A 24,215-nucleotide genomic window follows, 5' to 3' on the forward strand; every position below is an offset into this window, starting at 1 on the left:
AGCATAAATATTTGACCCATGAAAGATGGTGTTTAACTGAGTTAATACAAGGAAAGATTAATTATACTTGTTCTTCTACTATAAACTACCAAAGATTAGGTGGCATAAAAGTAAATCAGACAAGATAAAATTATTAAGGATCATCAAATAGTGATGATATTTGGTCAAGAGAAGCTTTTAATTTTTTAATTTTTAAAAAGATTTTATTTATTTATTCATGAGACACACACACAGAGGCAGAGACACAGGCATAGGGAGAAGCAGGCTCCATTCCATGCAGGGAGCCTGACGTGGGACTCGAACCCCGGTCTCCAGGATCACACCCTGGGCTGAAGGCGGTGCTAAACTGCTGAGCCACCCGGGTGGCCAAGAGAAGCTTTTTAAAAAAATAAATTTTAAATATAGATTTTTACTCGATTTTTAAGTCAATAAATTTGGCTAACATGTCTTGGCATCCTTTGAGCAAATGTTTGTACCTTTGGGGTTTAAAGGCCAAATATTGGAGGGTCATCCACCAATGTAATTGCTTTGTTTTTGCCTCTGTCAACAGAACCTCCTGAATCCTTTCAGCCTCACGGAGGATGGAGGGAATTTTCACAGGGAATCTTGACCTGGTAAGATGTAACATCCTTTGTTCCCTGTTGTAGCTGCAGCACAGAAGCAATGCCTGGCACTTAGCAGGCATTCAAAACATATTTGTTGCATAAATGAATGAATGAATAAATCTCTTTACTCATCATAATCATTCAAATGTTAAGAGCTTTTCCAGATGCCTAAGTAGGAATAAATGCATAACTAATACTATCTGGCAAAAATAGGGAAAGTCTGAATTATGCTAGCATCAGTCTGACAAATGCAATGAACTACTGTGTTATTGTTTGTTTACTCATGTTTAAATTTCCTTCACAAAAATATAATTTTTGTTTTACAACTGTGTGGTCAATTAGGGGTGTGGCTGATTCTGTGGACTGGCCTACTAAACATCTGTTCTAGTCTCATTATAGTGTATTTTCCTGGAATGTTGAAAACTGAAAAGCTTAAAACTACATTTTCCAGACTCCTTTGCTGCTAGGGTTTTGAATGAGATTTGGGTTCCTTCAATCAAATGCATTCACCTAGGACCTGAAAATGAACTGAGTTAAGAGGGGAAAGAAAGGGAAAGTTTGAGACATCTTTCTTGCTGGTCCCGATGGTTTAGAGGGAAGCAGTTTGGTCTAGACCTGGAAGCAGAGATTATGACTCCTTCATTTGGCAGGTAGCTTCCTGATGTGGAAAAGGTGGCATGATTCCAAAGCTTGTGGCTACTAGTGATGACTCCCTGATTCAGCAGGTAGATACCTTGCCATAAACCCTTTCTGCCCCAAGGAGTAGTTTGTTTGTTTTTTTCTCTCTGCCACTGAACTTTAACTGAAGGGCAAGTGGCTGAGAATTACTACACAACTGACAAAATTATTTTCTTTATTTTTCTTCTTAGAAAGAGAGAGAGCACATGTGAGCAGAGTGGGAGTTTGGAGATGGGGCATAGGGAGAGAGAGAACCTCAAGCAGGCTCCTCGCTTAGCATGGAGCCCAACACAGGGCTCCATTTCACAACCCTGAGATCACGAGCTGAGTGGAAATCAAGAGTCAGATGCTTAACCAACTGAGTCACCTAGGCACCCCCCAAAATTATTTAGTACTATATAGCTCACTAGAATACAGATGTACTTTAATATTTATGAAATTTCACATACTCTATGGTCAGGGAGATCCAATTTCAAACAAAAATATGTCCTCTTAAAATAATCTGTACATTAAAAAAAAATCCTACCAAATTTGAATTTGATCGAAGTACTCTTGTTTCCTAACGCCATTAGGACTGCTGCTTGCATTTAACGGAATTCTCCTGGATTTTAAGCAAAAGAAAAATGAATTTATATAAGGATACAGGTCCTTTCATAGAATCCAAGGGCAAAGATGCATCTGGATCAGAAATGCCTGAAGCCAAGGACTACAGTGCTACCGAGAACCTGGGAAGCCCTCTCACCAGCTCTCACCATTGTTTCCCTCTGAATATCTTCTTCATTCCTTTTCACTACCAAATTTCTCTGTATCCCCATCAACAGGGTTAAAAAAGGGGCTCCATTTCCACTTACATATTCTTTCTTCAGAGGACATAATCTCCTAGACTCAGTACCGGAATCTTGAGGAAAGACTATGAGTAGCCTACTTCATCAGGTGAGAAGTTCAGCTAAGTTGCACAACTCTAGAAGTTGCCATTCACCTTGTTTTCTATGCAGAAGTCATCCATGGAGCACATTTCTAGAATAGGATGTGAATCATGCCCCTTAGAGTTGTGTCACTACCTACTCTGAACCAGTCAGCTGGAGTCTAGAGTCAGAGTCCTGTTGTGGGAACCTGGCAGTAGGTGCTCTGCTCCTGAAATCATATAGATTGTGGGTGGGGGTGTGTGGATCTATAGGGAGGGCAAGTTATCATGTATGAAGGAATTATTGGGAGCTCAGGAGACAAGCTCATTGATGTTCATTATAAGAATGACATACTGATTTTAACCATATTCGATCAGCCATAGGCAAACTATAGCCCACAGGCCAAATCCAGTCTGCCCCTGGTTTTTGTAAATATGCTTTTATTGGAACATAAGCACACTAATTTGCTTCATGTTGTCTATGGCTGCTTCTGTTCTACACTGGCAGAGTTGGGTAGTAGCAGCAGAGAACATACATTTCATTTCACAAAGCTACCATATTTACTATCTCGCTCTTAACAGAAAAAATTTGTTGACCTGCTGCTCAAAATGAGGCCCCTAACCCAGGAGTCCTGGTATCACCAAGGAGCTTGTTTGGCCTCTACTTGGAACTATTGAATCAAAATCTGCCTTTTTTTTTTTTCCCGATTGAGACATTTATTTGCATGTATGTATTACATCCCTAGATAAATAATTCCAGGATTTTCCCTCCTGTGTGTTTTAATCTTGTCTCTTCATAGTCCATGATATCAGTATCAGTATAATGAAACCAAACCAAGGGCATAGGAATAGGTTATTCTGCCATTTTTCTTGTTGTATATCTTTTTCTTTTTTTTTTTTTTTTGCAGGCCAAAACCCTAGTTTATTTCAGCATCAGCAACATCTTAGCCATCACAAAAATAAACTCTACCAAGGGCGACAGAAGTCTCTCCAGTGAGGCTAAGGGCTCAGCCGCCAAGTGGTGAACATCAGAGGGGTGCATGGTGGGCACTGCCGGGGCAATAAGGAAGCAGTGGGGTTGTTGGTGGTGGCAGATGCGGGCTGGGGCCTCACTTCTGGGCAGGCACGAGGTCATCGATGGTCTGGCCTTGCTCCAGCAGCTGGTCCATCTCGATGAGCAGCTTCACACCATCCACCACCATCTGTACCAGCTCCACCTCTGAGAAGCCCAGGTGGTCTGCGTTGGAGACATCAAAGATGCCACCCACAGTAGCTGTGTCCACACCACCTGTGCCTCGTTTCTGAAGCCGCAGACGCTTGAGCACCTCCGGGAACTTCTCATGCTTGCCCAGGTGGGGCACCTTGATGTTCACACCTGCCCGTAGGCCTGTGCCCAGGTTGGATGGGTAGGTGAGGATGTAGCCCAGGTGAGGGTTCCACATGAATTCGTAATTCTTTGACTTGAAGAGGTTTCAACCTGGGTGAGGCTGTTACAGAACCAAGTGAACACCTCCTTCATGTTGCCCCCTTTCTGCATGGAGATTACCCACAGGTAGTCTTCCTCGTTGATCCACACCAAGAAGGTCTTATTGTCATTGTGCCAGATGCCACGGGCGTCCTGCCAGTCGTGGGTCATGCCCGAGACTGGGAGCAGGGGTGACAGGGCTTATCAACGAGGAAGTGGTCGTCGATGAGCTGCTGCTCATCAACCTGGACTGGCCAGGTCGCCGTCCAGGCTCCACAGAGCTTCCACAGCGAGCTTCTCAGATGCACTGTGGCTGCAGTGTGGGGGTAGGGGTGGGGGTGGGGGGGGTGGGGAGTGGGGTGGGGGGGTGGGGAGCGGGAGGCAGAGGCTGTGGATGCTGCGATGGTGCGCACCCGCGAGCTCAGCACAGAGTTGGGACCCAGGTTGTCTCCGCCCTGCAGGTTGGCGGGTTGAGGTCGGTCTTGTGCTCATCGCTGGGCCTGTAGCCGCCGAGCCAGTCCTCGATGATGGGGTCAAAGAGCTCCTTGAACACATCATATGACTCCTCAACGCCTGCCGCGCAGCCCACGGTCATGATGTAGGGGTGGCCCGGGTTGTCCACCCCGGTCTAAATGACGTCGTCTACCGGGAAGCCGCTCGGGGTGCTCTTGGAGCACAGCTCCGCGTACAGTTCGGGGGTCAGCACCTTGGCCGTGGGGTTGTTGTGGCCGCTGAGGTCGGGGAACTCGTCCTCGGCCGGGAAGCGGAGCTTCATCATGTTGTGGCTGTTGGAGAAGGGCATGGCGGTGGCGGGCGGCAGCCGGGTGGCCGCGCGGGGAAGGGGCGTTCGCCGGTCGGCAGTTCTGGGCGCGGCGCAGGCGACTCTTGTGTATCATATCCTAGATCACTCCACACTTATTTAACCTCATGAGGTTCACAACAGCTTTCCAGTTCTGTGATCATCAGTGATTTCAAATTTACCAATGTAACCATGCTTCAGCATGACAGCTAGAAACTGGACAATGACTTTGGAGCATGGCCTAATAAGCTACTATTTGTCTCTTTTCAGTATTGTTGACGTTCTGGAGAGCATCAGTCAGGACACTGTTGTGCATCATTATGACAGCATGGAAAGATGGCACAAAGTCTGCTTTTTAACAAGATCCCCAGGTGATTTGGAGACACATTAAACTTTGAGAAGCACTATATTAAACTCAGTGGGCACAACCAACATTATTGAAAGTTTTGTTTCACATAAGTCTCTTTTTAGCTCATGGGACATGATGCAATCCCCCAGGTACATTAGACTAGTGTGCCACTATCCCTGGATTTGATGTAGCAATTTTTTTTTTAAGACTGTGTCAGGCCTGGTTCTGGCTAAATCAGCCTGGACAATGGGATATCCAGCTACAGTTTGTTAAGTGTCTACTCACTCATTCAGTTGTGACAAATATTTATTGAGGGCAGCCATTGAACTACAAATGGGGAGCAAATTGGCATAGTCTCAGCCCTCATAGTTTTGTGAAGCTTTCACACATCATCTAATTTAATTCCTTCTCTAATCTATGATGTAGGTACTCATGAGAAAACTTTGGGAGACTGATTAACTTTCTCTAAGTCATACGGCTGGTGAGTGGCAGAGCTGAAAATTGAACCTATGTCTATCGGATACCATGGTTTATGCCTTTTTCTATGTAGTATTGCTAAACATGATTCTAGGAGATTATAATCTAAATTAGATCTATAGCCAGAGAACAGTGTTTTATAGATAAGAAACAGTATTCTTATCTCCCACTACAGCCAAGATGATGCCGCAGGCTAGAAACTAGAGGAGCTGAGCTCTTCTCCTAAGACCTTCCCTTCAGAAATGACAGGCCTGCCACTTTTATCTGTGAGAAAGACAGATGACTCTGGTTCAATCACTCCTTCCAGATACTTGAAGTGAGAAATTTACCTGAGGTTCTAGGGTAGGATTAAAAAAAAAATAAAGCACTTCCCTGAGGAGAATAGGGATCAGGGTTAATGCTACTTCCTCCATGGGACTCTCGGGATGAATTTTATTCACTGGGATCACCTTACCTTTTTGAGTGTCCCTTCCACCTATTCTATAGGTCTCCTCAATGGACTCTGCCCTCACTCCTTGCCTTGCTCCTCAATCATTCCATTGTACCCTCTTGAACTTCAATTCTGAGATCTTCAAATATACCTCTTCTATACATGTATATCTTCAGCTGGAGGAAAAAGATAAAGTGAAGAGAATGTGAGAAGTGGGCTGACCAGGACATAAGTGCATGAGGAAGAGAGAAATACACAGGCAAAAATGGTGTAAAAATGGTTAAATCTAATGTGAGCATCACTGAGTAAAAAATTTTAAAGCTAGATTAATTCTCATGAATGTAACATTACAAAATAGGTATCAATTTCCCTTAGCCAGCAGCAGTGACACACAATTAGATATTTTAATTCTATGCCTAAAGCATTACCGTTCAGAAAAAGTAAGGCAGGTAACTGAAAAGTTGCAAAATCCAGCAGCTAGAATCGAGAGTGCTCCTGCTCTGAGACAGAATCAAGCACCCAGGAAAAGAAGAGGTGAAGCACAAATGGGAAGGGGGAGGGAGTTGAGGTGATGTAAGACTAAGTAGAAGAAAGTCTGGCAATTAAGAGAAAGGAAGTCGTTTGACATTGGAAAGTGCCTGGCATGTAAGATGAGAACCTGGCAAGGGATGGACAGGTGACGAATCAATTACAACAGATCTTGCCTGCCATTATCTGGGCTTTGGAAATAAGTTGATGAGGCTTGGATTTAATAAATATTAAAATTCTAAAAACACTTAACTGCTGAGGGAGGCTGTGTAGCAATCACCGTATGAATAGATTTCTAAGGCTAGACTAGACACCCATCTATTATGGATGGTTTGAGACTAACACATCCATCCTGCTACCACAAAGAGAATTTAATGACCCTGCAGGCCTTCCTTCCAAACTTCTAAAAAGCTGAGGTGGGTGGAGGGAGGGAGGTTAAATGGTGCTAACTTTCATTCTGTGGTTTTATCACAGATTCCCTGCCATTAATTCAGATACAGTTGATGAGCATTTTCTCTGAACAAAAGAAAAGATTTAGTTGTCCATCTTTTCATGAACATTGCTGTCCAAGCTTTATATACCTTTTTATACAGTTATCTCCCTACATTTATATGTCCCCAAACATGGTAAAGTTCTACTAGATAAGTTTATTTGTAATTTATAATAACTTGAACAGGGGCTAGGTTAAAATTGAACTTTGCCTAGCAAACCCTTTCCATTGTAGATTAAAATGTATATTTTAAACAAAATCTGGATTTAGAATGACAAATTTCCTTGAAGACTTTAAAGCAGTGTCTTATGACAGGAAACTAAAGAACTAAAGTGATGATCACCCTCTGCGAAAATATTTTTAGGAAAGAGTGTCTGTTCTCATATTTATCTCCCCACTAGACTATGAATTGAAGCCCATGAAGGCAGGGGCTTTTTGGTTTGTTTACTGGGTGTTCCTGCCATTTAGCTCAGGCTGGCACATAAAGGATGCACAGTGAGTTTTCTGATAAAATCAATCAATGGAAAACTTGGTGGATTTTGAAGCCCTGTCTTAGGACATGGTGGGAACTATCTTATATTAGGAAGTTTTACTTAGGTTTTTATCCAGGTTCCCCTGGTTACTGAGAAATGTGTAATCTAGGACAAACCACTCAACCTTGGAGTCTCAGTTTTCTCATTTGTAAAGTAAGGATAGTAATAGTACCTATGACCCAGAGTTATTGTGAGGATTCAGCGAGCTAATGTACTGTCCTATTAGATTTCAAGTCATCTATAAAGCAGGGTTTTCTATTATTTACAATAGCTCAGACATGCAAGCAACCCAAGTGTCTAGTGTCTATCTATAGGTGAATGGATAAAGAAGATATATATATATATATATATACACACACACACACACATATATATTTTATCTATCTATATACCATATACTATATGGTATACATATATATAGCTGGATAACACAAAACAGTACATTGATTGTGAGAAGCACTGAGTATATAGTTGTTGAATCATATTGTACACCTGAAACTAATATAATACTGTATATTAATCATAATTAATGTGTTATAAGTGCAAGGATAGACAAATAGATCTGTGGAACAGAAGAAAGAGACCAAAAATAGACTCTTGCAAATATGGAATGTGATAAATGAAGATGAACTTGCTTGCCAAGGAATAGGTTATTAAGTGGTGCTGGAGCATTTGATTGAAAAAAATTACCATCTTATACTATTCATAAAAACTTTTAGAAGAAAATATGGGAAAATACCTTCATCATCTCAGGGTATGAAGGATTTCTTAGTTTTTATATATTTTTAAAGAGATTTATTTATTTGAGAGAGAGATAGAGCAGAGGGATCTCATTACCCTGAGATCATGACCTGAGCTGAAACGTTGGACATTTAACTGACTGAGTTGGACGTTTAATTGACTGAGCCACCCAGGTGCCCCAAGTATGAAGGATTTCTTAAACAGGACATGAAAAGCACAAAACATGAAGGAAAGTGTTTATTCTTTTTGTGTTAAAAATGATGTACATCAGGGGCTTTATAGACAAAGTGAAAAGCTAAGTAGCAGATTGGAAGAAATTGCTTATGACCCAAATGTCCAACAAAAGATACACTTTTAGAATATAATGAAGAAGTACTAATCAGCATCAAAATGCTGACTGTGTTAGTATCCTGGGCCTGCTGTAACAGATTACCACAAACAGAATAACTTAAAAAACAGAAATTTATTTTCTCACAGTCCTGGAGACTAGAAGTTCAAAGTCAAGGTTTCACAAGGCTGATTGGCTCTAAGGAAGAATCATTCAATGTCTCTCACCTAGCCTCTGGTGGTGGCCATCAATCCTTGACATTTCTTGGCTTGTAGCTGCATCACTCCAATTTCTGCCTCTGTCTTTACTTGGCCTTAATTCCCTGTGTCTCCATCTGTATCTTCACATGGGCTTCTTAGGCCACCAGTCATTGTATTTGAGGCCCACTCTAATCTAGTATGACTTCATCTTAACTAGATTACATCTGCAAAGACTACTTTTTTTTTATATAAGATTTTATTTATTTATTCATGAGAGATACAGAGAGAGAGAGAGCAGCATAGACACAGGAAGAGGGAGAAGCAGGATCCACGTAGGGAGCCTGACATGGGACTCAATCCCAGGTCTCCAGGATCAGGCCCAGGGCTGAAGGCGGAGCTAAACCGCTGAGTCACCCGGGCTGCCCAAAGACTGTACTTCTAAGTAAGGTCTATTTTGACGTTCTGGTGAAACACTATTCAACCCCCTACAGTCTACCATCTGATCCTCCAAATTCACATCTGTGCCATATGCAAAAAAACACTTATCCCATCCTAACATCCCCCAAAGTCTAATCTAATTAATTAATTAAATTAATTAATGTCTTCATGAGAGACACATACAGAGAGAGGCAGAGACACAGGCAGAGGGAGAAGCAGGCTCCATGCAGGGAGCCTTACGTGGGACTCAATCCTGGGACTCTGCATCCCCCAAAGTCTTAATTTACTCTGGTATCAACACTAAACCTTAAATATCATAATATAAACAATCTAAATCAGGTATTAGTGAGACTCTGGGTGTGGTCTACCCTGAACCAAAATTCCTCTCCATCTATGACCTCTGAACCTGGAAAAAAAGTTGTCTGATTCCAAAATACAATGGTGAGACAGACATAAGATAGATACTTCCAGTCTGAAGGGAGAAAATGGAAGGAATAAGAGAAACTTGTCTCAAGCAAGTTCAAAACCTAACAGGAAAATTCCATTTAGTTTCAAGACCTGAGAATCATTCTTTGTGGCTTGATCCTTCCTCTGGGCTGGAGGAGGCCTCTTTAGTGGGTGCATCTGGATCCATCTCTTTGTTCTCTGCCTCTGTGTCTACAGTACTGCCGGAATCATTCTTCCTTTTACTTGAAGCATAGCACATATTTGTAGTTAAGTACAGCTCATTTCTTGCCATTTCCTTCAAAGTGGAATCTTTGAAGTCTGACAGCCTTCCTCATTTAGTTGTATCTCTGGCCCCTTCATTCAAATTGGTAGTGTTTCTACTGATATACTATTCTCAAAAAAAATATGTTGATCTTCCATATATGTCAAGGGGATCCACACCATTACATAAGAGAGCTCTCCAAAGATCCTTGGACCCATTTCTTTCTTTTTTTTTTTTTTAAGATTTTATTTATTCATTCATGAGAGACACACACACACAGAGAGAGAGAGGCAGAGGGAGAAGCAGACTCCACGCAGGGAACCCGATGTGAGACTTGATCCCAGGACCCTGGGATCATGACCTGGGCTGAAGATAGGCGCTCAACTGCTGAGCCACCCAGGTGCCCATGGAAGAACCCATTTCTATTCCTGGATTCTGCTGAGATGGTTGATTAGAACCATAAGTCACAAATTTAACCTCCTCAGCAAAAGTTTATCTAGCTATACTCTTGGTTCTGTTTCCAGAGCACACTATCTGGATAGGCTGAGAAATCTCCAAATCATCAAGTGCTGGTTCCTTTTTGTTTAATATTTCCTTCCTCAATTTATCTATTTCCTCTCACATTATACTATAAGCAATAAGGAGAAATGAAGCCACACCTTCCATACTTTTCTTGGAAATTGTTTGAACTAAATATCTAAGTTTATTGCTTACAATTTCTACTTTGCACCCAACAGTAAAACACAATTCAGTCAAGTTCTTTGCCATTGTATAACAAGGATTGCTTTTCTTCCAGTGTCCAGTAATAGGTTTCTCATTTCCTCTGAGATCTCATCAGGAGCACCTTAGTCTCCATATTTCCAAAACGATCTCTTCAAGGAAATCTAGGCTTTTTCTATCATGTGCCTCAAAATTTTTCTAGCCTCTACCCATTACCCAATTCCAAAGCTACTTCTATAATTTTAGGTATTTGTTACAGCAGCACCCCACTTCCTAATACTAAACTTTGTATTAATCTGCCTCAATCTTAGGGTTCTCCAGAAATATAGAACAAATATGGGAGATATGAGAGAGGGGAGAGAGAGAGAGAGGCAGGTTGGGAACTTAGGCAGGAGTTGATGCTGCAGTTTTGCACAATCACAGATTAGATGCTACCAAGAAATTCTCTAGAGCTTGCTGAGAAGGTGCCATAATTATCAAGAACCTGAGAGCCAATTGTCTTAGTCCGCAGTAGTGAAGCAGAAGCAGGTGGTGTTCAAGAGCTTTCTGGGAAACTACTATGGCTTTCATGCCTTCCCACGTATCTGACTGTAATTGACTTCAGAGAATAATAGTATCTCCTCTGCTACTCTCCATTTCATCTTGGAGAATATATCTTTACATGCCTCAGACTACTAGACCCCTGGAAAATTCATCATGTAACAGACTCCTTAATTTTTATAATGTTTATTTTCTGCCCACGTGTCTTACAAAGGCTTCCAAGGTATTTGCTAAGCAATTTCTTGTTCATTAGGTATAGTCAGCAAGATGTTATCAAGGTAGTGAATCAAATAGCTATGGAAGTTGGTTACATATTATGGAAAGATGATATGATCAAAGTTTATATACAGTCTAGAGTATGACAGAGAATTGGAGAATTGACACAGACTTGAGACAAGATAATGAAGGTATATTGTTTCTGCTAAGTAAAAGGGCCCTGCTCTGGTTATCTTTGCACATGTGCAGGAATCGCCCCCCACCCCCCTTGCACAGTAGAACAAGAGAGAGCAATGTCTTCCTTATCTCTAACAGTTGAGTGCTCCACTTGGCCTCCATCACTCTTATCACACATTGAATTCAGGGAGCCCATTTCAATGACAGCATTTCCCACTGTCTTGCAGAGAATGGCAATACCGAACCTTTTAAAGGCTGCTAGTGCTCCCTTCCCAATGCATTTTTTCAGTCTGGTGAAAGGACTGTATTTTTAAGAGACTGCTGTAACTGATCATTTTGCCATCTTCAAACCAGAAGTCCTATACCTTGCCCTTTTCAAACCACTTAATTTGGCTTTTATTCCTATTATTCCAATGCTCTTATTAAGATTACCAGTAATCTCATGTTGCTAAATCCAAGGGACATTATAACCTTTAGCAGCATTTAACAATTTTTGTTCTTAGCTTTAATATTGCCATTCGCTTTTGGAGTTTCCTGTACATCTCTGCTTCTTCTCTGTCTTAAACCTGGCTCTTCCTCCACCATTCATTGTTTAATGTTAAGGTACCTTAGGACTATTTCCTCAGCTCTTGTCTTTTCTTGTCACACAAATCATTCTCCTTAGGTCATCAGGTCATCTCATACATCTCAGATCTTAACTTGGGTTGTACTCTTTTCCTAGAATACTCTTGATCCCCTTGCTGCCTGACTAATTTCTGCAGGTCTTTAGATGTTAGCCTAAATGTCACTTCCTGAATCTAAGACTTCCTCGATGCCTTGTTAACTAGGTTAGGAACCGTTTTTGAGCACTCAGAACTTTCTCTTTACAAAAATTACATTTCTAACTACTTATTCATGTCTCATTTCCTGCTAAGTTGTAAGCACCTTGAGAGCAGGGGCAGTGTTAATACCTAACATAAAGCCTGGCATGGGGGATCCCTGGGTGGCTTAGCGGTTTGGAACCGGCCTTTGGCCCAGGGCGCGGTCCTGGAGTCCCGGGATCGAGTCCCGCGTCAGGCTCCTGGCATGGAGCCTGCTTCTCCCTCCTTCTGTGTCTCTGCCTCTCTCTAGATCTATCATGAATAAATAAATAAATCTTTAAAAAAAAAGCCTGGCATGTAGGTGGTGCTCAATAAATATTTATAGATTATTCATAGATGAATACATAGAAGTAAGGATCAGGTTGGATTTCATTTCAGATTCCTAAACATCTGTAGTCTAACCTTATTTGTTGAATAATATATATATTACCCATAATTTATAACACTGTCTTTTTCTTATATATTTCTAGGTAATATTTTCAATCTTATTCCTCTATGTGTGAATATGGCAACATTATGCTATTTTTAAAAATTAATTTTTATTTTAGAGTAATTTTAGATTTACAGAAAAGTTACAAAGAGAATACAGATAGCTCTGGTATACTCCTCACTCAGTTTCCCCCACTGTTAACATTTTACATTAATAACTGTGGTACAGGGCAGCCCGGGTGGCTCAGCAGTTTAGCGCAGCCTTCAGTCCAGGGCCTGATCCTGGAAACCTGGAATCGAGTCCCACATCGGGCTCCCTGGATAGAGCCTGCTTCTCCCTCTGCCTGGTCTCTGCCCCTCACCCCCTCTCTGTCTCTCATGAATAAATAAATAAAATCTTAAAAAAAAAAAAAACAAAAACAACCCAAATGTCAAGACTAAGAAACTAACATTGGTACATTAAAATTAGCCAAATGCAAGACTTTGTGTTTCACTCATTTTCCCATTAATGTCCTCTTCCTGTTTTAATCCAGGACATTTAGTTGCTATTACTTCTATTAGTTTCTCTGGTCTATGGTAGTTTCTTAGTCTTTCCTTGTTTCTCATGACTTTGATAGTCTTGATATACTGGCTAAGTATTAGGTAAAATATCTCCGAATCTGAGTTTGTCTATTCTTCTCATGATCATACTCGACTTATGAGCTATTGGAAAGAATATCACAGAGGTCAAATGCCCTTCTCTGCATATCCCATGGGGGGTAAATAATAATCAATGACATCACTGATGATGTTAACTTTCATCACTTGGTTAAGGTCAAATCTGCCAAGTCTTTTCACTGTAAAGTTACTATTTTTTCTTTTCCCTGCCCTACCTTTTTTCCCCCCTATCCTTTCACAGAGAGTAAGTATAGCTGAGCCTTGGAGGGAAGAGGGCAGAAATTAAGCTACACATCCTACTTATGCAATCTCTACATGTTATTTGGAATTCTTATTTTTAAGATATTATTTATTTCTTCATAAGAGTCACAGAGAGAGAGAGAGAGAGAGAGAGAGAGAGAGAGAGAGAGATAGGCAGAGGGAGAAGCAGACTCCATGCAGGGAGCCCAATGTGGGACTCCATCCTGGGACCCCGGGACCATGCCCTGGGCCGAAGGCAGGAGCTAAACCACGGAGCCACCCAGGCGTCCCTGTTATTTGGAATTCTTCTGAGAGTTTTACCACTGTTTTAATTATAGTTTTTAAAACATTTTAAGTTTCTGTGGAGGGGGAATCTTCACTCATCTTTTATTAAGATATTATGTTATAATTAAAAAAATAATTTGATGACAATTAGAATTGCACTTAAAAATACATTAATTCAAGGATTGACATCCAGGAATATGGTAAGTGTCTCTATTTAGTCAAATTTTCCTTTACATCTCTAGGAATTATTATATGCTGATAATAAGTTCTGAAAGCACATAAATAGATATGCAAGGATCTATTTTATAGTCAGACACTATAGTCCTGTGACTTGACAGTCTGAAGACTGAAATAATGTCCAGATTGTCCCAGGGAAGAAACTTATCAGAGATATAAAGTTGAGGTTGTTACTGAATTTTGCTACATCAAAGTCAATTATATAGAAAACATGATTACAAAACCCCAAATGAGGTTTGGGGAAAAGGCTGATAAAAACCATACATTCCTTGAGGTCAGGGACCAAGCTTGATTAATGTTTTTATTCTCCACTGCTACGACACATTGGCACACATGAACACTTGTTGAATATCTGTTGAATAAGCAAATAAATCAATGAATAAATATTCACTTAAAGTCTTGGCCTTAAACTCTTGACCACATAAGGTGTGGTTTTTCTTTTATTCAGCCTTAGCGATACTGTTTTTTGTTTTTGTGATAGTCACACACAGAGAGAGGCAGAGACACAGGCAGAGGGAGAAGCAGGCTCCATGCACTGGGAGCCCAACGTGTGACCCGATCACGGGTCTCCAGGATCGCACCCTGGGCCAAAGGCAGGCGCCAAACCGCTGCGCCACCCGGGGATCCCTGTGTGGTTTTTTTTTTTTATTCCAGTATATTTAACACGTAGTGTTATATTAGTTTCAGGTGTACAATATAGTGATTCAACATTTCTATACATTACTCAGTGCTCATCATGATAAGTGTACTCTTAATCCCCTTCACCTATTTCACCCATCTTCCCCACCTACCTCTCTTCTGGTAACCATCAGTTTGTTCTCTAAATTAAGAGTCTGGGGCAGCCCCAGTGGCGCAGCGGTTTAGTGCCGCCTGCAGCCCAGGGCCTGATCCTGGAGACCCTGGATCGAGTCTCACGTTGGGCTCTCTGTATCTCTGCCTCTCTCTGTCTCTATGAATAAATAAATAAAATCTTTAAAAAAATAAATTAAGAGTCTGTTTTCTGGTTTATCTCTCTCTTTTTTTTAAGATTTTATTTATTCATGAGAGTCAGAGAGAGAGAGAGAGAGGCAGAGACATAGGAAGAGGGAAAGGCAGGCTCCCTGCAGGGAACCTGATGCAGGACTCGATCCCCAGACTCCGGGATCAAGCCCCAAGCCAAAGGCAGACGCTCAGACATTGAGCGACCAAGGTGTCCCTGGTAATCTCTTTTTTCCTTTGTTCATTTGTTTTGTTTCTTAAATTCCATATAGGAGTGAAATCATATGGTGTTTGTCTTTCTCTGACTTATTTTGCTAAGCATCATACCTTCTAGATCTATCCACGTTGTTGCAAGATTTCATTCTTTTTTATGGCTGACTAATATTCAGATAAGCCAGAATAATATTCTTCCTTATCCATTCATCTATCCGTGAACACTTGGGCTGCTTCCATAATTTGGCTATTGTAAATAATGCTGCAATAAGCACAGAGGTGCATATATCTTTTCAAATTAGTGTTTTCATATTCTTTGGGTAAATACTTAGTGTAATTATTGGATATTGGGTAATTCTATTTTTAATTTTTTGAGGAACCTCCATACTCTTTTCCAGAGCGGCTGCACTAGTTTGCATTCTCACCAATTGTGCAAGAGGGTTCCTTTCTCTCCACATCCTCATGAACACTTGTTTCTTGTGTTTTTGTTTTAAAAAATTGGGGGATCCCTGGGTGGCTCAGCGGTTTAGCACCTGCCTTTGGCCCAGGGCGCGATCCTGGAGTCCCAGGATTGAGTCTCACGTCAGGCTCCCAGCATGGAGCCTGCTTCTCCCTCCTCCTGTGTCTCTGCCTCTCTCTCTCTATGTCTATCATAAATAAATAAATAGATAAATAAATAAATCTTTAAAAAATTGTTTAACATTAACAGTAAACTCTATCCCCAACATGCAGCTTGAACTCATGAGCCTGAGATCAAGAGTTGTATGCTCTACTGACTAAGCCAGCCAGGCATCCGTTTCTTGTGTTTTTGATTTTTAGCTATTCTGATAGGTTTAAAATAATAGCTCATGGTGGGTTTTTTTTTTTTTTTTAAGATTTTACTTTTAAACAATCTCTACACCCAACCTGGGGGTTGAACTCACAACCCCAAGATCAAGTGTCAGATGTTCTTCTGACTGAGCCAGCCAGGCACCCCCTCATAGTGGTCTGGATTTGCATTTCCCTGATGGTGAATGATATTGAGCATCTTTTCATGTGTCTGTTGGTCATCTGTATGTCTTTGGAGAAAAGTCTGTTCATGTCTTCTGCCCATTTTTTAAAAAAGATTTTATTTATTCATAAGAGACAGAGAGAGAGAGAGAGAGAGAGGCAGAGACATAGGCAGAGGGAAAATCAGACTCCCTGGAGGGAGCCCGATGAGGGAATCAGGACTCGACAGGACACTGGGATCATGACTTGAGCCAAAGGCAGGTGCTCAACCACTGAGCCACCCAGGCACCCCCTTCTGCCCATTTTTGATGTTGAGTTGTATACCAAAGATGTGTTTTGATCATTGTGTGTATCATGATCATTGATCATTGATACAACAGCTCCCATGGATGATTAATTTTATAGGCTTATATGATTTGAATGACTTGTCACTAGCTTTTTACATTCAAGTTTAAATGATGACAGAGTCACTAGAAATGGCATCAATCTAACAGCATTGAAAGTATGCTTACTATTGGCCAACACATTGAAATATAATTCTATAGAAGATTACACTTATTTTTTTATTTTTTTTAAATTTTTATTTATTTATGATAGTCACAGAGAGAGAGAGAGACAGAGACACAGGCAGAGGGAGAAGCAGGCTCCATGCACCGGGAGCCTGACGTGGGACCCGATCACGGGTCTCCAGGATCGCGCCCTGGGCCAAAGGCAGGCGCCAAACCGCTGCGCCACCCAGGGATCCCAGAAGATTACATTTAAAAAGCGGAATATAAAATCACATCCAGGCCATGATTATAATGATAAAACAAATCAAGCTTACACATAGTAACAGGCATATATTGTTTAGCATCCTTTATTTTTCCTAAGAGCACATATTTAAAAATAAATTTTTTTTTAGATTTTCTTTGAGAGAGAGAGCGAGCGAGCACTAGCAGGGGAAGCGAAGGGACAGAGGGAGAAGCAGGCTCCTTGCTGAGCAGGGAGCCCAACAGTGGGCTCAATCCCAGGACCATGAGATCATGACCTGAGCTAAAGGCAGAGGATCAACCAACTGAGCCACCCAGTTGTTCTAGAGCATCATTTGTTTTATTTTTTTAAGATTTATTTTTTGTTTTATTTTTTTAAGATGTATATATTTACTTGAGAGACTGTGCAGGATTGCATGCGGGGGTGGGGTGGGGAGAGTCTCAAGTCAACTTCACACTGAGTGCAGAGCCTCACATGGGGCTCTATCTCAGAAACCTGAAATCAGGACCCGAGCAAAACAAAGAGTTGAACACTTAACCAACTGCACCACCCAGGCACCCCTCCTACATTTTTTTAAAAAAAGATTTTATTTATTTACTCATGAGAGACACACAGAGAGAGGCAGAGACACAGGCAGGGGGAGAAGCAGGCTCTGCACAGGAAGCCCCATGTGAGACCTGATCCTGGACCCTGGGATCACTCCTGAAGCCCAAGGCAGATGCCCAAATGCTGAGCCACCCAGGCATCCCCTACATTTTGTTTTTAAGGAAACCACTTCTCACCAGTTCTCAGCCATGTAGCTGGGTCCTAATAATTCAGGTCAATCTGAACTTCATCTCCCTGGCCATAGTGGTTGGTTTATGGATGGGCAGGTAACCGAAAGAAAGCCTATTTGCTAGGGCTTGATGAGGTATCAGGATGTGGGATCTAGAACTTCTGCAGCTGTTTTGCTATCATTCTGGGAGGGACTGGAACTCCCTAAAGTTACCATGTTGCACCTGAGGATAAAGCAACATAGCAGTAGGTAGAATAGAGTAGATGAAGGAAACCTGATACTTCCTTGGTGATTTAGTTTGAGCTACTGGGTTAAGACTCATCTGAAGTAATACTTTTCAGCAATTCCTTTATCATTTAGTCATTTGCAAGAGAAATATCTAATAGGTATTTCGGACAGGAAACATGGAAATAGAGTTTTGGGGGCAGCCCTGGTAGCTCACTAGTTTAGCGCCACCTTTAGCCCAGGGCGTGATCCTGGAGACCCAGGATTGAGTCCCTGCCGGGCTCCCTGCATGGAGCCTGCTTCTCCCTCTGCCTGTGTCTCTGCCTCTCTCTCTCTGTGTGTCTCTCATGAATAAATAAATAAAATCTTTAAAAAAAAAAAGAGATTTGATTTGTTGCCATGGTGGGATTGAGAGTAATTTTTCTTTTTTAAAATTTCTACTAATATTTTTCATATAACTCATAACTGATAAGGTTTTCTGGATGTTGGTTAAAAAAAAACCCTCAAAATATAAAAGGTCTCAATAGGCATAGTGTTGTAAATGTATATTTACAAGATAGCATTCATTGTAAATATTATGACAATTCTCTTAATTCTCTTCTACATTAGTCATGAACAAGTAGAGGGCTCAGTGTTAGACCACATGCTTTCAGAATGGAAGCAAGGCCATTTCACAAGTGCATATGGTAAATATACAGCTTACTGGTCATCTAGTATGTAGCACTTTTCAAATCTTAATAGAAAAAACTGGAGACTATAAAAATTAAATCTGGGTTGATTGATTTTACCTAGTGTTGGTACACTAGAAGAATAGAATGAGACGGCACAATAGACATTTCATAAGGAACCATATTTCTTCATTTTCCTCTCAGATCCCTGCATTGCTGCCAACTCTGCTGAACACCAGCTCTACCTCTCAGGAGTCAAGGGCTGAGCCTCACTCTGTGGCATCCTCCTTTATAAAGTATGATGAAAGGTAATCCCTTACCTCCTTCAACTGTTGAAGAGCTGCATTTCAAAGATCCTTTTGGTTTCTGATTACTCAAGAGAAGAAGGGGAATACAAGACAGAAGAAAGACTCTAGAGACAGAGGAATGAAAGTGTCAAGAGCTTCTTTAAGAGGGAATGCTTAAAGTGAAGGGAACTAAGAAATGACAAAAATACTTAAAGTCTTCACAAAGACTAAACAGTTTATAAAGGCAACACAAACATCTTTAAAACATTATTGGAGTATATTAACTAACTAGAATTTAAATAAAAGCCTAAACATTTTATTGGATTTTGTTAATACTGTCCCCAAAATACAGTATAAATATATTCAACTAACAGAGTAACTATGAGTGAAGAAAAGACAAGACTTTGTAGTAATTTCAATTCCTCACTTTGTATGTGGACATTAGCCAAGGTGCCTTTTGGGTGTATTGAGGAGCAGAGCCACTCTACCCTCCTCTCTAAGGGCTATGTGTTCATCTTATTTATGGCCATCATACTGGGCACTTTGAGGTTATGTCTTCGATTCAATCAGTTTGATTCCAGCACCAAAGCCTTTATCATTTCTCACTGAATCAATATCTCTATAAATATTTATGTTTAAAATACTTAAATATTTAGCTTCTGTATAAAAACCACAGAGCAAAAACCTGCATCTACTTAAACTAAAACCTGACGAATATAGTGAATAGTTTTAGTGAGTCATACATAGAATTTGTAGGTATCTGAAAATGTGAGGTTTCTCTTGGTTTGTTTAAAGAAGTTTCTTTCATTTTTTTTTTAAGGCTTTATTTATTCACGAGAGACACCCACACACAGAGAAAGAGAGGCAGAGGGAGAAGCAGGCTCCATGCAGAGAGCCCGACGTGGGACTGGATCCCAGGTCTCCAGGATCAGGCCCTGGGCTGAAGGCAGCTCTAAATCGCTGAGCCACCCGGGCTGCCCTCATGTTTTTAACAACATAAATTTTATCATTTATCTCAAGCTTCCCCGTGGCCCCACCTGCACCCACTTCCCTTCTCTAAATAACATATAACAGCACTTTGATTTTATTCAGGTATTTGAAAAGCATTTTTTGAGTGCTCATTTTATCCAATCTTGACTTCTAATTACTAAGTCTGCTGAAGGGTATGGATAGGCAAACAGACAATTTCTATACAAAGTAACAGTGATAAGAACACTATGCTGTTTTAGCTCAGGAGAGGGAAAGGTTCCACAGGATAGGACAGAATAAATGCGAGTTACTTAAGTAAAGAAAGGGAGAAGGGCCTTCTGAGGAAACAGCTGTACAGACTTGAGATTTAAGTTCAGGGAACTAGGTGCTTGTTGCTTATTTAGCAAGGCCAAATCATAGCTAGAGACAGTGGATCAAGGAGTAGTGAAAAAAATCACATTACTCATTGTTTTTTAAACTGTACAAGACTCTTTACTGAGTCACTAAAACAATGTATTTTCTGAAAATGGATAAAATAGAATAGAAAATACCAGAATGTGGGGATCCCTGGGTGGCTCAGCAGTTTGGCGCCTGCCTTTGGCCCAGGGCGTGATCCTGGAGTCCCGGGATCGAGTCCCACGTCGGGCTCCTGGCATGGAGCCTGCTTCTCCCTCCTCCTGTGTCTCTGCCTCTCTCTCTCTCTCTCTCTATGTCTATCATAAATAAATAAATCTTAAAAAAAAAGAAAGAAAATACCAGAATGTTTCACATGCAGCAAGGCTAAGTATCGGTATGTCAATCTGTTGTTTTATAGTCATGTTTATAGTGTATAGTGTGTACATGTGGTGTGTGCGTGTGCCAGGTCACAATATAAAATGTATTTCTTAGAATAGGATATGGTAAAAAAAATTGAAAGTCGCTGTTTATAATATAGAACATTAGAGTTGACAAGGTAGTTTTAGGTATCCTTATTACATGGCCCTGCTTCCATATTTTGTCATTTATTCATTTGTCAAATATTTATCAAATACATATTCAAATGTTACTTCTTTAGGAAGTGTTCCCCCAAACCCTAGGCTGCAGAAAGGGCTTTTGTTATATGCCATCTTGTGAATATGGGGGCAGCAATGAAATGACTGCTCCTTCTCAAAAAAAGGACTATTAAGAGTAAGGCCCACTGACAGCCAGCTGTTAACTCCTTCAGTTCTACCTCAGCTTTTGAGAGGAGGTTACACTCTTTTCCCATGGCTTCAGCCAGTGACTAAGATTGTGGTTTAAGAGACTGGCTTTTCTGCCCATGTAGAAGTCCTGTAAGGTGCAGTCTTTTCTTCAGAGCCTCCCATTGGACTGGCAAAGACTTTGTCAGATTTGTATTGCAATTCTCATTGCCTCTCTTGTCCAATCCTGCTTGCTTCTCTTCCCTTTTCCTTTCATAGGTCTTACTCCCAATAAGCCTTTTGCCTTTCTAACTCTATCTCAGCATTCCTTCCCAGAGGATTCAACTGCTATACTTGTCTTGGTATTGCTGGAAGAAAGAAACTGAAGGGAAAGGCATAAAACCAGGCTGTAGAGGTAAGCAAAGCCACAACACACAGGACTTAATAGGCCACACTAAGTATTTTTTACTTTATCATTAGGGCAGTTGGAAGTCACTGCACATTTTTAAGCATATTGGGGAGAGGTGGGGAAAGTGATCAAATGTAAAATTTAGAAAGACCACTCTGGCTGTTGTATGTTAAAAAGGCTGGAGGCAGTAGGCATGGTATAACTGGAGTCTAAGAAGAGGGAATAGTGTCTTAGATTAGGATGAACCAGAGACAATGAAGATTTGAAAGATATTTAAAAGTAGAATTTCCAAAATTTGGTGATTTATTGGATATAGGTGGTAAGGGAAATGTAAAAGTCAAGAATGTCTAGATTTTTAGCTTGAGCTATTGTGTGGAAAGTTGTGCCAGACACTGATACAGGGAGTCCTGTGGGAAGCAGGTATGGGAGTTCAACTTTGGACTTGCAGAGCTTGAGATGCCCCTACAACATCTGAAAGCACTATAGAGAGTTAAATATATTGTTCTGGAGTATGAAGCAAAATTTAGGCTGGAAAAATCCATTTGGGAGCCCTTAGCATATAGATGGGAGCAAATGAGATCACCCAGGAGAGGAATAATGTGTTGAAAGAGGCCTATGACATTGACCTAGGAAAAAACTCCAGCATATAAGGTTCTGGTAGAAGAGAAGAGGTTAGCAAATGAAACTGAGGCCAGGGATATGGAGTCACAAACTTTGAGAGGGTTTTTGATAGGGAGGGGATATCAAATGCTACCTAGTGCCCAAGGAAGATAAGGACTGAAAACTATTCTTTTGTTTTAATAATATGGAGGTCATTGGTGATCTTAGTAAGAGCCATTTCATTTTTTTTAAATATTTTATTTATTCAAGACACACACACACACACACACACACACACACACACACACAGAGGCAGAGACACAGGCAGAGAGAGAAGTAGGCTCCATGCAGGGAGCCTGATGTGGGACTCGATCCCGGGTCTCCAGGATCATGCCCTGGGCCAAAGGTAGCACTAAACCACTGAGCCATCTGGGCTGCCCGGTAAGAGCCATTTCAGATGAAGTGGTGGAGGTGGAACCCAGACTAGAGTGGCCAAAGAATGAGGGAAATGGAAGAAGTTGACACAATTAGTGTCATAATTCTTTCAAGAAATTTGTTTCTGAAGAGGGAGGGCAATAAGGCAGTAATTAGGGAAAATGTGTAATTAAGGTTTTGTGTTTTTTGTTTTTAGGATAGAAGAGAGTTGAGTGTGGTTGAAAGTTGATGGGAAGGAGCCAGCAGTGAAGATAGAGAAGAAAGTGATAATCAAAGGCATAAGATTTTTGAGAAAGTGGGATGGTGGGCATTGGGGGCAGGACTTTAGGGCTAGGTAGAAGAACTGACATTGGAGAGAAGAAATGCCACTTCTTTCTTTGGAATAGGAGGGAGGATAAAAGTGTGGATGTGGATACTAGCAGACCTGTAAGTTTAGTGATAGGAAGAATTTTTTGTAATAGGAGATAGGGAAGGTGGAAGGTTGGAGAAGAGTAGAGGAGGAGGTTTAAAATAGTCTTTAGATGATGGGGAAAATGAGCTCTTTGACCACCAGGGTCTTACTAGAAAATGTGGTGGGCTCAGATAAGTTTTAAACTTTAAAAAATTTTAAAAAATATTTATTTATTCTTGAGAGAGAGAGAGGGAGAGGAAGAGCATGCATGGTTGAGAGAGCAATTGGGGGGAGGGGCAGAGGGAAAGGGAAAGAAAATCTTAAGCAGGCTCTATGCCCAGCATGGAGCCCGATGTGGGGCATGATCTCACAACCCTGAGGTCATGACCTGAGTCTAGATCAAGAGTTGAACTTTTAACCAACTGAGCCACCCAGGTGCCCCACCTACTTTAGAACTTCTTACAAATGGAATCATACTCTTTTGTGTATAGCTTCTTGTACTTAGCATTATGTTCATAAAGTTTACCCATGTTGGTATACATATCAGGAGTTTGTTTCTTCATACTTCTTTCTTTTAAAAAAGTATCTATCTATCTATCTATCTATCTATCTATCTATCTATCATCTATTCATTCATTCATTCAAGAGAGAAGGAGAGGAAGAGAGAGAGAGTGAGCCGGGGGAGGAGCAGAGGGAGAGGGACAAGCAGACTCTGTGCTGAGTACAGACCCCAGTATGGGGCTTGATCCTATGACCTTGAGATCACGACCTGAGTCAAAATTGAGAGTCAGATGCTTAACTGACTGAGTTATCCAGGTGCCCATTTCTTCACATTTCTGAGTAATTATAGGAATATGCTGTAATTTGTTTATCCATTCAATAGCTGAAGGACATTTGGGTTGTTTGCTGTTTGATGCTATTATAAGTAAAGCTGCTATGAACATTCCCCTACAGTCTTTTTGTGGCTATGTATTTTTAGTTCTTCTGGCTAAATACTTAGGAGTGAAACTTCTAAATAAAGAATACATTTATGTTTAAAATTGCTTAGCCTTTTCCCAAAGTTTTCCATTTTTTAATTCCCACCAACAATGTCTGAGAGTTGTTTGCTGCACATCCTTTTCAATATTTGGTGATGCTAGTTTTAAAATTTTTTTAGCCATTGTAGTGGGTGTTAGTGGTATTCCATGGTGGTTTAAATTAGCATTTTCTTGGTGAGTAATGATGTTGAATACTTTTTCATGTGCATATTGGCCTTTCATATATCTTCCTTTCTGAATGATCTGTGTCAAAGATTTTGCCTATTTATTAACTTTAGGAATCCTTTATATATTTT

The 24,215-nt window shown here is 40.8% G+C and overlaps 1 pseudogene; it reads right to left on the reverse strand.

The window, feature by feature from the left end:
* Positions 1 to 3,176: 3,176 nt before the first annotated feature.
* On the reverse strand, positions 3,177 to 4,454 carry LOC129520820 (creatine kinase B-type-like; annotated as a pseudogene).
* Positions 4,455 to 24,215: the final 19,761 nt, after the last annotated feature.

Source organism: Nyctereutes procyonoides, unplaced genomic scaffold (genome assembly GCF_905146905.1).
Source record: "Nyctereutes procyonoides isolate TBG_1078 unplaced genomic scaffold, NYPRO_anot_genome, whole genome shotgun sequence".
In the NCBI taxonomy this organism is placed as follows: Eukaryota; Metazoa; Chordata; class Mammalia; order Carnivora; family Canidae; genus Nyctereutes; species Nyctereutes procyonoides.